The sequence below is a fragment of the Protopterus annectens genome, chromosome 6.part0, assembly GCF_019279795.1.
Source record: "Protopterus annectens isolate FY-2018-M chromosome 6.part0, PAN1.0, whole genome shotgun sequence".
In the NCBI taxonomy this organism is placed as follows: Eukaryota; Metazoa; Chordata; order Ceratodontiformes; family Protopteridae; genus Protopterus; species Protopterus annectens.
The window spans coordinates 635934280-635953335 of NC_056737.1; the positions used below are offsets into that span (position 1 = coordinate 635934280).

A 19056-nucleotide genomic window follows, 5' to 3' on the forward strand; every position below is an offset into this window, starting at 1 on the left:
AGTTTTGTGGAAAATTATGTTATTCTACTTGTGTATTTTCCTACATTCCTGTTTCCTATATGATGTTAACCTTCACTTTCTTGGCCAACATTTGCTTTTACATTACGCACTGCAGTTTCCACGCTGCAGATTTATACTGTACTTTTGCAGAACACAGAGTGTAGCGTACTATACCCCTCTACTCCTCTTGAGTTGGATATCTGCATCTGTGTAAATGATTTGTGCTTGATGGTATGGCGTAACAAGCATACCTGGTATGCTGTTCATTTTCTGGAGTTACCAAGAAGTCACTCACTGTCATACGGATAATTCCATTCACCAGTCTTGCTTGTAACAGTACTGCACACCAGGTAGGATCATGTATACACAGCAACCCATCTCTAAATCCCCGTGTTCATACTTACACTTTTTTTTTTGTTACCAACTCATGTGTTTTGTCCTTTAATTCTTAAATGGCAAGGAATATAGTAATGTGTAATACAAGAAGAGAGTAAGGATTCTTTAAGTTGTTTTTTTCTTTCACTATGCCTTAGTTGGTTTCAACTTATCAATATACCAAGAGCCATTTTTATCTGATTTTTCTGCTTTTGCACTCTGTCAGAAGTTAAGTATAACCTGAACACCAGCTATACTTTGCTTCTCTTTACATATAGTAATAACTTCAACTTTTCATCCTTATAGAGTCTATATCTGTGACTAGTACAAGCTGGGATATCAGAACAGTAAAAAGACTGCCGCCATCTAGTTTAGGCCCTCTCAACAAAAAAGCTGAGAAATAATGCCAGTTTGAAAGAATGAGAAACTAGTTTTCAAAATGCTGTATAGAAAAAAGAATCATAAAGGCATTGATTCGTCTAGGATCAGTGGTCTCAATTGCTGCTTTGGCTTTTCATAGTTGCATCTATGACTAGTGAGCCACCGCTGCAGAAAAGTGATAAAAATGTTATCCAATAGATGTTATAGTGGTTGAAAGGCTGGTCTAGAGAATTACAATGAGGCTAAAGTTTTCAGGATTCCAATGCAAAGGGGGTTGATCCAGTGCTCTCCTGTTGTTGTTATTGCTGATGTGTTTTTTCCTTTTCATGATTTCCTTTATAGTGAAGCCTCTCAGACAAGTCACCTTTCTCAGAAATGTGCAAACCTGGAATTTCCAGATAGCCACTTCAGCAGATTTAACTACGCTTGTAGCCTGTTAGATTGGCTGATGGATTACTTTTACACTTCATTATTTTATGTGAAAAAATATCCTGGAGTGAAAGCTTTAAAAAATACATATATGTACTAGTACTGATTAATTTTCTCGGAGAACCTTTTAAACCATCTCAAAGATTTTACAAAGTGAAAAATACAAGTCACCATTTGATGCACATCTTCTATTTCTGAAAATATTTATTCCTGCACTTATATTTGAAAGACTCAAAAACTCTGCCTCTTTCTGAGGAAGCTACCTTCCTGTCTTACTGGGTTAAAACTGCAGTGTGTCTTTTAGACATTAAGAATGAAGATACTGAATGAAAGGTGTGCTACAAGTACTGAAAGATGACAAAGTCACCATAGGCTCAGGCTGCCTCTGTGGTAATGAAAGATAAAAGTCCTGTTTATATCAAAGTGTGATCAGATAGTAAGCTGGACACATCACCTGAGGGCGTTATTGAGCAACAGATACCAACTTATCCATACTGGGGAAGGGGGCAACCAGGTCTGTTGCTACAAAGAAGTGCTATGAAGGCCAGGTCAGTGCAGGGCAGCACAAAAAAGGCAGACACATGTACCCACCAAGCATTGTTCACTGAAGCTAGAGGTTAGATGCATGCATAGATGTTATGTATGCAGTATCGGGCCTGGCATTGTGGGAGCAATCATGTCATGGAACAGTCTTCCATGGGTCTTTTGAGAGGCATGCAAGCAGATAACTTTGTAATAGTTGACTGGATGGTGGGGCTTGTGAGGAATAAGGTGGCACTGATGGTCATAATTTTCAGGGAGAAAAAGATTAGGAAAACTTACCATAGACTCCCAAGCTAATTTTTTAATGTTCATCTTCCTTATATGGTAAATTCTTATTGATTTTTGCAGACCCAATGTTTGACTGAAGTCTGGTATTTCTTTATTCAACTCTTTTAAGGGGTTCCAGAAACGCTGCTCACCCTAATAGCATTTTTCAATGTTATATGGTTTCTTAAAGACTGTTCTGAAGGAGATGAGGGTAATGTGTGATGAGTTACAGGTCGTAGACTGCAGTGGACTTAGAAGACGGAACTGCAATGTATGGTCATTTCTTTACTTTTAATGCTACAAAATGGACTCATGGGACTTGAGAAACACATTTTTCTGAGTAATATCTGTCTGTGTACATTGCCCTGACATGGATTATTTCTTTCCATAATTCAAAGACTTGTGTCCTTGAGATGTAATCATAAGAAGTGTGAATTTCAAAGCTTATATTTCTGTATCAGAACCAATAATCATTTATCTGACTGTTGCTTGTAGCTGTCCATGATAGATGCTGAAAGTCTGTGCCATTTGTCCATTTGTTTGTTCGGCGTTTGGATTGGGGGTGGGGTGCACCATATTGTCAGTATTATGTCATAGTTTGCCATCTGCTTAATTTATAAGGTAGCCATCTCAGGGGTAGACTGTAGCATGAATGGGGAAATCTGTGTAAGGGCTTCTCCCCATGCATGTCTAGTCCTCTTCTATGCATCCATGATCTCTCAGTTCAGAAGTATATATATTTTTTAATTTTTATTTCATCTGTTTGTTAACCAGGTAAGTCCACAAGACACAACTGTCCATTTTCAGGGCAAACTGGGAGCACTGTCTGGTTAAGTGACTTGTTCAGAGTCACAAAACAGGCAAATGGAGGTAGAAAAAAATCAAATCTTGTAACCTGGGCACAGGAAGCAGGTCATTAATAGATCAGAGTTTTACTCCCAGTGTCTGTCTCTGTATGCATGTGTGTGTGTGTGTGTGTTTGATAATCTCATATTCACACATACAGTTATATGGCAGATATCTTCTGTTTTCCACCTTGTAGACTTTTATTACCCTAAACAGTTGCCAGAATATTTCACAACCCTATTTTCACCGCCATTGCAATGAAGGACAAAGATGTATTATAGTGTTCTCTAAAATATTTTAAGATTTCATAGCTAACCCTACTTGTAGGAATAGGCTTTAGTATTGTTTGATAGAGTAGCTTGATTGGGTAAAAGTGAATGTGCTGACAGATTGTACCATCTCTGTGTTTGTGACATATCAGTCGTTCTGCGGACTGTTTGCTGCCTAAAGTGAGACATATGCGGCATGTGTAAATGCCATCTGCTTAGCACATTAGTAGTGTGAATGGAATGTAGATCCAAATTGCTGATGACGTGTTCCTCCTCTTCTTGTAAGAGCTGTGTTCTTGTTTCTGCAGCCTTTTCCTTTCTGAGTGTGCTTTGGCTTCAGAAACACTCAGGCAAGTGCATGGGACATATGTGAAGTAGTTATCAGAAGAGGATGAAGGAATATTCTGTAGCCAGATAAATGGACATACACAATGAACCCTTCAGCCTTTATTGGTTTGTAGAGTCTAAATTTGTATGTCCATGTAGCAACAACACATTCCTTAAAGTCATGATCCGATGATCCTTGCCATGAAAAAGGTCACTCCGTGACTTAATGCACTGATCCTATTACACACAACAGCACCTCCTGCATTCCAGTTCCACTAGAAGAAATACTTTTAAAGTGTTTTTCAGTCATTTAAATGTTCTAGGTGTCATTTGCTGAAAAGGTCCACAAACTTGGAAGGGAAAGTAGCAACAAACTAGATTGCAGTTATAACGCATTCTTCATTTTAAGACAGTTAGCGGACCTGTGATATGTTGTCTCAGTTTTTTGAAAGCTTGTTATCCATTAGAAAACATAATATCATAAAGTGGTTAAAATTCAAACTGTTAGCCATTTATTTTAATAAACATAGTGGTTTCTTGGCCATTTCTGCAGAGGTTAATAACCTGATAGTAGTTGGCACTACAGGGTTGTAGCTGTCTGTGATGTGAAGGAGGGGGTTCCTCTGTATGACAGGAAATGAGAGTTTATCTGACAGATGTCTTTTTGACACGAAATATTATTACATGTCATGCGGGACTCTTATATGGACCATCGTTTATGTTATTGACATTTTTAGAGCCACTTGTATTGCAGAGAAAAGCAGTTGTCAGTTACTCATATAAGTATATTTCTGCTTGATTAATGTATAACTGTTTAATGTATATTACTTTATCCAGTTATTTTTGTCTCTAGCCCATCCCTGTCCCCAGCACTGTGGTTGTTAAGAGCCCTTTGTCTCAGTCCATTTATTGATCCAGTAAATGAAAGTGTAAAAATAAAAATAAGTGAAGCTTTTTCTATCGCTTCTCTGCTTTGTGCAGCATATAAAGGCTTCTGGAGAGAAATGAGAGTTTTTTTTTTTAATTTTCTACATTGTGACAGCAGTTAATGGAACGGTACTGACCCATTATTGTGACAGCAGTTAATGGAACGGTACTGACCCATTACTTGCCTTATAACCACTTCTTGCACTTACTCTTAGGTTAACGGCAGGGATACCATCCTTTTTCTGCCTCAATGTGGAAGCAGCATTTGTTTCATCATTCGTAGAGATCACAGCTGAGATCATAATATACATATTTCGCTTTTTATAAAATAGTTGCTGGTCTGTTCTGGAATCTATCGCGTAGCTGCTCTAGAACTGTAGACATAAACTATTAATTCTGAAGGGTGAGAAAACATTATTTCTGTGTTGCAAAACTGTAGTTACCTTTCTTTATCATTTTACTACATAAGAAAGTGCAGTAAAGTTCCTATAAATCTTCTTTCCTTGAGAAACCAACAACCCTTGTGTGATAACTGCTAGGGTTTCTCCAGCTGCAGATTACACACACAGGAAGAAACTCCTGCAACTATCAAAACAGAATTGTGTACACAAAATACCATATGTTTTTTTCTAAAGCAGTAATTCTAAAGTACTGATGCCATCCTATTAATGGAAACTCAAAGGGTAGACTTTAGCAAGCCAGTTTTGAAGCAAATTAATTTTTTTATGAAATGAAGGATAATTAAATATGATGGCTATAAGTGGGAATACAGACTAATAAGAAACCTTGAATGTTCATGAACAGACAGTACTCAAAGCTCTTCTTTTTAGTCTTTAGTCCTTAACCCTGTTACAGTTTCTTTAGCTCTTTATTGCACGCTATTCCTGGTTTCATATCCTCCTAGTATAGCCGACAGAACTGCGCACAGCATGTATGCAGCCTTACCTCCGTTGTGTATGATGTCAAGATGAAATTAATGACATCAACATCTCTCAAAGAAAGACCCTTAGCAACACACCACAGTCCTTGCAGGATTCTGGTTATAGAATTATAACCGCTTGTGCTAGGGACACCTTTCCAAACATGCATGCTTTATTCAATGATTTTCTCTCCCCAAATGGCAAGCATAATTTTGGATTTTGTTTTTACATTAAACTCTAGTTCAGAGCTGTTCCCTAACTGTGAGTATTCACAAATATGGGCACTACCAGTGAAGACCCACAGTATTTATTCTTCATGTCCATCCCCACGATACCTGGCTCAAACACTATAAACAAGGCCATCCATACTGCTGATTTCTGTGTCATCTACTTTGTTGTATCATGGCACTGCTTACGGGTTTTCTGCTCGACTGTTATACCCACTTGCTAGAGTTTGACTTGTGCCCTTCAGTTAATTCCATCTTAGCCTCATTACTGCTGACCTCAGTCATAAACCCTTCAGCATCCCTGTTGATCTGCTTTAAGGTCCACTGTGTGCATTCAAAACTGTTCCAGGAAAAACCAGTGCAGCAAGCCACAGTAATAAAGTGGTTTCATCCTAATTTTTTTCAACGGATTTCATCAGAACTAATTCACAATTAACATCATTCACTTTTTTAAATATCCCAACAACCCTATTACAGGTTTAAAGGCCCAGTGCTTAATTCACATTTCCTCTTAAAAGCAAAGTATCATAGCCTCTATTCATATTCCTAATAACTATCAGATTAACTTAATATAAATACCCTGACCTGTAATACTGCTGTTATTGCCGTTTTATTGTCTTCTGTCACTTCTGTCAGTTTACCTGGATGCACTTTCTAGCAGAAATCAGCACACCAAATTGGCAAGTGAGAGTGTGCTGATAATGAATCATTTATCTGTCTTTGCCAGAAGATTGTGCAGTCAATTTTACCAACAAAGAGATATGGTGAGGTGTAAGAGAGCCTGATGTAAAATAATTTTGCTGAAATCCACCGGATGTTTACAAATACTAAAGCAGTGTAGTGAGACATCCCACCCCAAGAAAGACAGCATTCAAATCTTTCCTCAGTTCTGACCTTCCAGCCAGATGTCCCAGACTGTTAAATGTAATTATGGGTGTGAAGAAAGCCGCTGCATTCTTTTGTAATCATCTGTTTTCCCAGATGTGAACTGGTATGGAAACAAATACATTAGTGACCACTTTAAAATGTTAATACAGTTCTCTCTGCATACAGGATGAAATTAATTGGCAAGCTATCCATGATGATTATTAGTGTTCTGAAAATCAAATATCCCCAAAATAACTTAATTTCATTTTAATGTTTGTTTTATATGCTCAAATAAATAAAAAAGTTTAAATTAGAAAAAAAAAAGTTAATTTACAATTCTGCTTGGTTAGTGCAATGGACCAATTGGTTTTGTGCTGCCATCTGGTGGAATGATGCAGAAATTATTTTTAAGATTTGCATTTCAGCAGAATAAGAAAATATGTTTGATAATTTTTATATTCTGTTAATTGGGTTGTTGTACTGAGAACAGACCCACTTTAGATGTGTTGTTGGTAGAAAACTCCACAGCATTTGCAGAATACATTTTCATACATGAGATGAGCGTGAGAAAACTTAGGTATGATAGCAAAAACACAATTAAGGATATCGCCATTTGCAGTCACATAACTAGATACACTAGTTAGATAAACTTAAATACAGAAACAGCCTACTTACCAGAGTAAACTTAGGCAAACTACATTAGCATCACTGCTTACACAGTAACTAAGGGTTACATCACTGACTTAGTCGTGGAAATATATTGTTCGCCAGATGGAGATGCTATCACAAGGTATAGTAACAAAGACATAGCTGCCTACTGTAGACTCAGAGTGAGTTCTGAAAGTTTTTGTAATAACCAGCAGATTCAGAAATTAGCCAGTGGGACAACAATAATGACATAACAGTGCATCAGCCTTGACCGATTCTGTAGTAACAGTCAGATGCAGAAACGGGGTTCAAAAGCTTGGTATTGCCATGAAGCCTATCAATGATGGCTTTTTATAAGTTTGGAACTGACAGATGAATGTATTTTATGTAGCAAAAGCTAAAGTCAACTTGGGACATTAAAAAAGAAACAGTTTATGGCACACATATTGCATAACTGCTGATGCATGTTGTGGGTTCTTTCTTACATTTATTATACAATTCTATACAAATGAGGTTTGGTGAGAACACATGCTACTACTTCATTTATTTTCTCCATGATAGTTTATTTAACACAATTAGTAGTATTGGTATTAGTGAACTCTTATACTAATTAGTTATTCTCTGTTGCATGTCATCACGTGTTATAACATCTTTTGCAGTTAAATTTCAATATTTTTATTCTTGAGCATGTAAATCATTTGGGGAGTACATATTTTTAATCTATCTGCCTATCTACCATCTATCTGTCTCTTAATTTATCTATTTCACTGTCTGTCTATGTCTATCTAATTGATCTGTCTGTGTATCTGTATATCTGTCTAGCTATCTGGCTATCTAGCTATCTAGCCATCTGTCTGTCTGTCCACCTACCTATGCATTCATCTTTACAGCTGTTTGTCTGTCTGTTTCTTTTAAGGTGTAGCAGAGGTAATACTGAGAAATACAGGTGAGCCTCTTCCTAAAGTCCTAAGTTAAAATTCAGTCTCTTCTTATATGCTATGTCAGTAAAGCTGCTAGTGATTCCATGTTACCACTGAAAAGGTGCCCTTGTCTCCTTCCAGGTGAATGGAAAATGAGTAAATGAATAAAACCCATTTTGTAATATCACTGCAACACAATGACGCAGCTGTTGATACTCTCATCTCACAGACTTTGCTTTCTAGTTTAGCTGCCTGCCAGTGTGCCTTAAGTGTAGACTTTGCATGCTTTTCCTGCAGAGTTGCAGCAAGGGAATTTGCACTCTGGCCAGTAGATCAGTTTGGTAACCCTCTTTGCTGTCTATGAGTGATTGCAATGGCAATCTTTTAACAGCAGCTTATAAAATGTCAGGCCTTCTAAAGAACATTTTGACAGTTCATATGCTGTTATAAAATAAGCACAACTGTGATGTCTTACAGGCAGCTACTGAATTATCTGTTCTGTTTTTTAAATGTTATTTAAATGCTTTTAAAAAGCAAGACAGCAGTTTATGAGCTGTGGTGATGACTTAATTGACAGCTTATTAGCTGTCATATCGTTTTTATAACTTGTTGGTGCCACTTACAAGTTGATGCCCAGGGTGGGTGGCCATTTTGCCTTACTCTTTGATATGGCACTGTCTTCCTAACTGTATGTAAGTTTCTGTTGAGGTCTGCATTTTCTTCTCACATCCAAAAGACATGCAGCAGGTTGACTGGCAAGGTTCTAAATTGACCTCCAGGGTGTGCAGTTTGTGAAAGTACATGCAAATACTGCAATGCAGTTCCATCTTATCTAGGTCTCCCAAGTTATGCACAGTACTGGGTAGTAAAGGCTACAACTCTGCATAACCCTGAACTGGATTACTTGAACAATGAAAGTGTATGAACAAATTTTGTAATACCTATGTTTAATGCAGCTTACCTGAAAATTAATTGATGTGGAAGATGATATCTGTTCCTAATCATATGGAATAATTTTAATAATATACATATGGCAGAGTGTCTTCCACTTGGACTTTTGGGTGTCACTATGTTTTTTCAGGCCTGAAACTGTAGTTTACAGTGTATACAAATGTAATTTTTATCAGTGTTACGTTTGCCATTTCAGTTCTGCATGTCACTGGGGTTTGCTATAGCATTGGTTTTGAGTGAGGCATGGTAATATTGCTCCAGAGGAAACCTTATGACAAGGCACATCTCCCCATCAGGCCTTACTAAGTCACCAATGACTTGGAGAAATCAGTTGACAAAGTATATAAATGTTCTTATAGCTCTGCCTGGCCCTAACTATAACTATGAAGCACATATGAGACTTGAAAACTGTCACTTGTGAAATGGTCCTGCTGTAACCAGAATGTATGAACTTTCTTCTACAATAAAATTATTGCAAGAGTTTCAGCGATGCTGCATAAAATCCCCTGGCATACATTGGCGTCAACTCAGGCATTAATGTGAATGGTGGAGAAACTCTGTGAAGCATATATTTCCTTTAACATGTTATTTATTGTGTAAGGACTACAAAACAGATATGTGGCCGAGCCAGGTATGGAAAGAAGGTCCATAAGGAAAGCAGGTGGTGAAATACAGAAGTCCAGGAAATCATCAAAAGAAAGAAAGCAGGAAAAAGTGGGAGAGAAAAAAGACGGACCAGGCTATGAAGAAATACTGGTTGGTTAACAAAGAGGCTAAGAAAGGAGTTGCAGTAGCAAAGAACAAGGCCTCTACCAGCTTCTGGGAAGTGACTCAGTAGGTAACACAAAGAAACTATATCAGTTTGCAAGACAGACAGAAAGATAAAGAAGATAGTCCGACACCCTTCATAGGGATGCCAGCAACAACCTGCTTACCAGACCACAGGACATCAAAGGCAGATGGAAGGAGTACTTCCAGCAACTTCTGAGTGAACAAAACCCCACAGAAGCTGTACTGCTCCAAACACGGCCTACAATGAGAGAAAAACTGGAGCCCACCCTAGAAGAAGTAAGAATAGCACTTACGAAAATGAAGTCAAGGAAAGCAGCAGGCTCAGATGAGCTAGGGGAGAAGTGGCTCCTGAGGGTACTCATAGCAGTGTGGAGAGAAAGGTGTATCCCAGATGACTGGAGAATAAGCATATTCATGCCAGTATAGAAGAACAAAGGGTACATCCTCAGCTATGATCAGCAGAGAGATATAAAACTCCTATCATCTTGCATGATATTTTTGGTGAAGGAGACTGATAAATGGATACGCAGAACAGTAGAAAGTAAGATGGGAGATGAGTAGTTCAGATTCAGATCAGGATGCAGCACAAATGACCTGATGTTTGCAGTGAGACAGATAGTTGAGAAGAAGCTGGAGGTGAGGAAATAGTCCAACTGGGCATTCAAAGACTTGGAGAAAGCATATGGCAAGGTCCCAAGAAATCTGATTTGGGCAGTACTGCAGTGTTTCAAAGTCCCAGAAACATTGATAGAATTAGTGCAAACTAGGTACCAATGATTCAAGTACAAACAGTGTTCAGTTTCACAGTGGGGTTTCCCAGTGGGAGCGGGTGCGCACCAGGGATCAGCTCTGAACCCACTGTTGTTCATATGGTGATGGACTACATTAGCAAACAAGTTGGTGGGGACAGATCAACAAAGTTGCTCTATGCAGACAGTGTGGCATTACAGGCAGACCCTGAGCAAGAATTTCAGCAAAGGATAGAGGAACGAAATGCAAAACTGAAAGCACATGGGGTGAAACTAAGTACAGATAAAACAGCAGTAATGGCAGCAAATTGGGGAAATAAGCTGACAATTGAGGTAGAAGGGAAGATAGTGGAACAGGTTAATAGCGTCAAGTATCAAGGAGGGGTGATTGACAAAAAGGGAAGTCTGAATAAAGATGTCAAAGCTAGAATCAGAGGGGCAGCAGCCAGTTACATAGAGTGCCAGGTGTAGTGTGTGGCAGAAGAATGCCATAGAAGCTGAAAAGTATGGTGCACAAGACAGTGGTGTGACCAGTACTACAGTATGGTACAGAAACCTGGGCAGTAAAGGAACAGCAGATGAATAAACAAGAGCTGATGGAAATGAAGTGCTTCATATGGGTGGTAGGATGCACACTCTGGGACAGATGAAGAAATAAGGACATAAGAGCAGAAGCCAAAGTAGCTGCAGCTACGGAAAAGATCAAAGAGAACAGGTAATGATGGTTCAGACACCTGTGCAGAAAAGCAGAAGACAGTTTGGTGAAGAAGATTTGGGACAGACAAGAAGTAGATAAGAGGAAACGAGGGCATCCAGCAGCAAAGAGGTGGGTGGATTGTGTGAGAGAAGATCTGCAACAGTCAGGCGTGAGCGTTGAAGGCAGGACTGTGGCACTGAATCGAGAGAGATAGCGACAGTTAACATGACATCCCGGCCCCATGTTGAAAAATGGTAAAAAAAGGCGGTTGTTGATGATGCTCTATTAAAACAGGCTTTAACAGAAGTGCTTTATATTTCTTCATCAGGCATGTAAGTCACCTGAGGTCCAGTGCTGTTACCTCACAAATGTTTAGAATAAATACATTTAGTTGTTGCAAAATATCCCACTTTGTGAATATTTAAATTCCGCACAGTTTTTCCATCGCAATCCACTTTTTGTCAAAGTACAGTACTTGTGTGTATATCTGTGGAAGTGCAGAAGAACAGAACTGATTATGATGGTATGTAAGAAAACAAAACTAGAATGATTGTCATAAACTCTGCTTTTTGTCACCTGCCTATCAGGTGATCTAATCATTGCATATTTCTTTAATTCATAGCACACAACTGCCTCTCTAGTCTGTATTCACACAAGTGTTATGTCATGTACTTGAAAATTTAACTGTTTCTTGCCATTGTCCCTTCCTGTTGCTGTGTGACATCAGTTTAGTATCTCCACCATTGGTCCTTTTGAGTCTGTTGTCATGTTGCCTAGTGATGCCTTTATCCTTGCTGCTAGCCATTGTTACTTTTCATTATATTTGAAATACCTCACTGTATTGTACATCAACTGTATGTCTACCCTGTAAGCCTGTCTCAGGTACCACATACAATAGCACCACTGTAAGGCATTTTCACTAGTGCTTGCTGGGAGAATAGTGAGATACAAGTAAGTGCACAGTGAGAATAGCAGATGTGTTGTCACATGCAGTTCACAACTTCTGTGCTACAAACAACATGGTGGCATAGAAAACAGTAGTAGCATCCAGAGAGGTCTACCTCTGGTCTAGGGTCATTTCTCTGAAAAAAGAACTCGTTACTTAAAAAAGTTAGGAAATGACATGCATTCATGTGGCACATAAAGTGCTGATTAGCATTTTTGCCTGATTGGTAAATGTTTTCCTCTAACATTTATTAAATTCCAGCACTCATTAAATTTGCATTCCCTGCATTGATGCCACTGAAAGTTAAAGATGATCTTTAACCTCAATTACATCAACTCAGGGAAAATATGAAATGTGTCCATAGACTTTAATGGAAGTGTTCTGCAAAGGCGCAGAAATGCCCCCATTAAAGTGTACGGAAAAGACCTTAGGTTAACTTGCCATCACTGAGGGAAGTTCAAAATTTATTTGGGTAGATGTTTGAATAAAAAGTTAACAAACACTTTTATTCAAAACACAGCAAAAATAAATACAAAATGATTGGTGAAAGTTGCATTGTAGCAGTTAAGTCAACGTTTGCTGCGATGCATTCTTAATGTGTGACAATACACTTTAATATAGTCTTCTGTGAAGCCACTGTAGTTTAAGGAAAAAGGAGACTCCTTCTCACAAAGACCTCAGCTGACCAAGAGCACAGCCAATCTCTACAACCCTACCCATTTAAAAAAGTTAATTATTTTAAATAATTCAAAATAAAATAGTAAGCATGCATTGAAGGTCTCTATTTTAAGACACATTTAAAATTAATATAATCATTCCATCCTTTCCGGTTCATTATCTCCTTAGCCATCAGTTCATTCCCTTAGTAGTCCAGAACATAAAATAAAAGCTTTTTGTATTTAGTACACTGATTGACATAACTGTACAATATGTGGGTAATGCATTTTGTAACTTTGATAACGTAATTGTGCTCGTATGTACATGCACAACCCCCAAGATTGTGCTCATATGTACATGCACAACCCGCAAGATTGTGCTCATATGTACATGCACAACCCCCAAGTGTCAACATTTTCCAATTGTTGTGAATGCTAGTTTTAATACTAGACCTATCAACAGCAAACTTTAAAGCTGTAAGCATTGCTGTGTTTCACTCTTTACTGACACAAGTACTGCTACCATTGACACTAACCGCTCTTGTACACCCATTTCAACAGTGTCTTCTAGACATCCTCTTGCCATGAATGTAGTCATCAAAATTCTGATTTCTTTAAACACTGCCTCTTCACTAGTTAGATTACAAACATGGACAGCTGGCAGCAGTAGTATATTATTTTTAATATAAGTGATGTGCTTACTGTTACAATGCATTGTGTTACTACCTACATTCTTGTAGCTAAATCTTGTGCTCAAATTATCTTCCCTTTCTTTATATACTGTCATTTCTAAACAAGTAATAGTGTCACAGTCATTAACCTGTAATGACAGAAAGTTAGTAAATCCAGTAAGAAAAATCAACGAATAAAGAACCAAATACATTAATATCCATTGCTTTACAATGCACTATTTATATATTACAAAGCTGGCTTTATACTGCCAGGACTATCATTTTAAGATTTAGTATAATTTCCAAACCTTGTGTTTTCTGTTTCTGCATGCAGGATTATCACTTTCAGATTTAGTGTAATTTGCGGAACTTGTGTTCAGGATTTCTCTTTCTGTGTATTCATATTTAGGATATCATCTTTGTTTTCCAGTGTCTGCATAAACAATAATGTCCCTTTTTCATTTTTCAAGCAAAACATTACAGTTATTTCTGTTAGCTGTTGCTTCTTCTTTGTGAATGGTCCAGGAATCAGAAACTTTGTCAGATGTATTAAACCTTTAGACCCAGTTCTGTGGCGTAGATGGAAACAGCCCTGACCACGACTCAGCAATGATATGAGTTTAAAAAGTGGCCCACAAGCTGAAAAAGCCTGCAGAGGGGAGACGGCGTGCTGGTCATATAGCTGAAGAAGTTGCAACTGTTAACTGAGGACATGGGCTTGGCTTACCATGCAAAATGCTAGCGACAGTAGCCCTCATGGATGGGAGCATTAGTGTACATGGTGTTGTCTTAGTAGGCCCTTGTGGTGACACAAGTGATCACTTCTGCCACCAAAAGCAAAGAGGCAGGATTAGGGCCTAAATAGAAAAGCCATCATTGCTCACATCAGTAGGTTCAGGCAAGGATAAAAACACTTCCATGGCTGCCTGAAAGATGGCCTCCTCAGTCTTCTCTGACCTCTACACTTGGGGCTGCCCAACTATCACAGAACAAATGGGATTAAGACTGATAGAAGACAGGTCGCTGTTGGGCTTACAGGGGAAAAATCACTCAGAGAATAAAAAAACATAAAATCAGTAGGAGTAAGGTTGTGACCTGGGTAAGAGTAGTTTGTGCTTCTTGTCTCTCTTGTAATTTCAGTGATACTTAAAAGCAGTGTATAAAATATGCCTCTGCAATCTTCCTTTTTATGTTGTGTGTCTTAGGTTGGGCAGTTGTAAATGAAGCTGTTCAGCAACTACTAATGTTAATAGACCCTGCTATGCTTCCCAGACCCATTTGCATGTAAAGCATGGAACAGGAAACTGGTGAATTATATGCTTGTACATTTCTCTTTGAATTCAAGAAGAAAATTACAAACTAAATGGTATAAAGTTTGCAGAACTGTGGGGAGGACTTAATCTTCTTCTTTCGGCTTTTCCCGGTTAGGGGTCGCCACAGTGGATCACCTTGTCCGCACAGTAATTGGCAGTGGAGTTTTTTTTTGTCGAGTTGCCCCCCCAGCGCCACCTTCCCCACAGAACACACACCACACTACACACAATTTAGTAGAGTAATCCACCTGCATGCAGCATTGTCTGTTGGGGGGATGTGGGAGCACCGAGACCACCGAGGACACCACAGGGAGGACACAGGACACACAGACAGAAAGGACAGAAGGCAGGATCAGAACGGGATCGAACCTCGACCCTCTGTGGTGATGCTAACCACTGCACCACCATGGCCGCCCGTGGGGAGGACTTAATAAAAAATGAAAATATGTAGTTCTTAACAGCAATTAGTGATGTATTGTACATGACTTATCCCTTTTCTTTGTTCAGGTTTTCTGTCCGTGCAAGTTTATAGTACTAAGAAGAGTGCCATCCCTTGGCTGTTGGTACTGCCCTGGCCATTGATATTTACTGCACTATTTTACTGCCCTGGCTATTGATATTTACTGCACTATTTTACTGCCCTATCCATTGATGTTTACTGCACTATTTTACTGCCCTGGCTATTGATATTTACTGCACTATTTTGCTGCTCTGACCATTGATATTTACTGCACTATTTTACTGCCCTGGCCATTGATATTTACTGCACTATTTTACTGCCCTGGCTATTGATATTTACTGCACTATTTTACTACCCTGTCCATTGATGTTTACTGCACTATTTTACTGCCCTGGCTATTGATATTTACTGCACTATTTTACTACCCTGTCCATTGATGTTTACTGCACTATTTTACTGCCCTGACCATTGTTATTTACTGCACTATTTTACTGCCCTGACCATTGTTATTTACTGCACTATTTTACTGCCCTGGCCATTGATATTTACTGCACTATTTTACTGCCCTGGCCATTGATATTTACTGCACTATTTTACTGCCCTGGCCATTGATATTTACTGCACTATTTTACTGCCCTGGCCATTGATATTTACTGCACTATTTTACTGCCCTGGCCATTGATATTTACTGCACTATTTTACTGCCCTGGCCATTGATATTTACTGCACTATTTTACTGCTCTGACCATTGATATTTACTGCACTATTTTACTGCCCTGGCCATTGATATTTACTGCACTATTTTACTGCCCTGGCCATTGATATTTACTGCACTATTTTACTGCCCTGGCCATTGATATTTACTGCACTATTTTACTGCCCTGGCCGGTGATATTTACTGCACTATTTTACTGCCCTGGCCGGTGATATTTACTGCACTATTTTACTGCCCTGGCCATTGATATTTACTGCACTATTTTACTGCCCTGACCATTGTTATTTACTGCACTATTTTACTGCCCTGACCATTGTTATTTACTGCACTATTTTACTGCCCTGGCCATTGATATTTACTGCACTATTTTACTGCCCTGGCCATTGATATTTACTGCACTATTTTACTGCCCTGGCCATTGATATTTACTGCACTATTTTACTGCCCTGGCCATTGATATTTACTGCACTATTTTACTGCCCTGGCCTTTGATATTTACTGCACTATTTTACTGCCCTGGCTATTGATATTTACTGCACTATTTTACTGCTCTGACCATTGATATTTACTGCACTATTTTACTGCCCTGGCCATTGATATTTACTGCACTATTTTACTGCCCTGGCTATTGATATTTACTGCACTATTTTACTGATCTGACCATTGATATTTACTGCACTATTTTACTGCTCTGACCATTGATATTTACTGCACTATTTTACTGCCCTGGCCATTGATATATACTGCAGTATTTTACTGCACTGGCCATTGATATATACTGCAGTATTTTACTGCCCTGGCCTTTGATATTTACTGCACTATTTTACTGCCCTGGCCATTGATATTTACTGCACTATTTTACTGCCCTGGCCATTGATATTTACTGCACTATTTTACTGCCCTGGCCATTGATATATACTGCACTATTTTACTGCCCTGGCCATTGATATTTACTGCACTATTTTACTGCCCTGGCCATTGATATATACTGCAGTATTTTACTGCCCTGGCCATTGATATTTACTGCAGTATTTTACTGCCCTGGCCATTGATATTTACTGCACTATTTTACTGCCCTGGCCATTGATATTTACTGCACTATTTTACTGCCCTGACCATTGTTATTTACTGCACTATTTTACTGCCCTGACCATTGTTATTTACTGCACTATTTTACTGCCCTGGCCATTGATATTTACTGCACTATTTTACTGCCCTGGCCATTGATATTTACTGCACTATTTTACTGCCCTGGCCATTGATATTTACTGCACTATTTTACTGCCCTGGCCATTGATATTTACTGCACTATTTTACTGCCCTGGCCATTGATATTTACTGCACTATTTTACTGCCCTGGCCATTGATATTTACTGCACTATTTTACTGCTCTGGCCATTGATATTTACTGCACTATTTTACTGCCCTGGCCATTGATATTTACTGCACTATTTTACTGCCCTGGCCATTGATATTTACTGCACTATTTTACTGCCCTGGCCATTGATATTTACTGCACTATTTTACTGCCCTGGCCATTGATATTTACTGCACTATTTTACTGCCCTGGCCATTGATATTTACTGCACTATTTTACTGTGGCCATTGATATTTACTGCACTATTTTACTGCCCAGGCCATATATACATATGTATGTATATGTGTGTGTGTATATGTGTGCATGTGTATAACTATAATATACTTTTGCTGACTTGCTCTGTAATCAACTGGTAAAAATGCCAGAGTAAATCATAAATGACCATTGCATCTAAGCACCAGGATAGTCTTTAACATGGGCTTTGCAGGGGAAAAAGACTTATTTCTGTGCAAAAAGATAAACACAGTTATTTGATAATTCTGTCTGAATTATTTGCACTGGCCAAATGCAGCACATCAGTGCCTCAACAGCAGCATCATAGATAGATAGATAGATAGATAGATAGACAGATAGATAGACAGATAGAGATATAGATATATATTGATACTTGACTGGAAGATTTAAGATTTAATTGACCTTTCTGTTGTCGACACAGTTTGGTTTATACCCATCTGCAAAAAAATATGCTTTTTCCCTGATCCTATGTGTATCTATGTTTTAGTTTTCAACAATTAGGTTTCTATCATCGAAGGTTTGACTAAATGTCATTTTGATGGAAGATTATGCTTACGGATATATATGTATACATAGAGACACATGCTTATGTGCACGTGCGCGTGTACGCGCGCACACACACACACACACACACACACACACACACACCTGTGTATAAATAGCATTTTTGGCTGATTTATTTGAATTTGTTTACCTGGGCAGAGCGCTAATCATTTTTGACCAATTTCAGTCTCAACCTAGAAAATATATGCAGTAAGAGTTACAATGATTACAAGACAGTAATGATACTGACATATTACGCTGTAGAAAAACACAAAATGGCAGTGTTATATACAATATATACAAAGATTCACTATATACAAGGATTATGAAAAAAAAAACATTTAATTTTGGGGGTATATGGCATATGAAAGGGATAGTTCAAAGCAGAGGAGACAGGTTATGTGACTATAATGGTTACCAGGTATGTTTGGGTCGAATTTTGACATGAGAGTTTAGCAATGCATGGATTGTGGTATATGAACATGTGTCCTTAAGACTGTAAGGGAGGAATTTCCAAAGTTTGGGGACTGGTATTGAGATTGACTTGTCAGAAGTATACAGTTTAGACTGAGGGGGTTGCAGAAGGAGACCTGAATGACTGTGGTGCATGAGGTTGTATGATGGGCCTGGTCTTAGTAGGCTGGAAGTTATAAGAGAAAGAAACCGTTTGTGCTGGAGTTTGAAAAACTGAGAGGCAAGAAGCAGTTCAGCTCTTTGCTTATCTGGGAGCTGTTTTGCTTTTTCTAAAGTTAAGCAGTGGTGCTCATTTCTAAGAATGTGAGCGATAAAACAACAGATCTTGTTAGAGATGGATTGTATGGTAGCAGTATTTTTACAGAGGGTGATGCAAGAAGTGGAAGACTATATTCAACGTGAGGCAGAAGAATAACTTTCCCTACTGATAATCTGGTAGAGTGAGAAAGAAAAGGTAGGTATTTATTGTAGCCATACGAGAAGGCAGTTAATCTAGTTATGTGTGTTGTCAAGATGCATATTGAAAGTATG

General features: G+C 38.5%; 1 protein-coding gene across 3 annotated transcripts in view; it reads left to right on the forward strand.

Annotated features, from left to right (window-relative positions):
* The window catches only part of FRMD6 (FERM domain containing 6), a 429650-nt gene that overhangs the window by 277002 nt on the left and 133592 nt on the right, over positions 1-19056 (forward strand). The window lies entirely within an intron of this gene.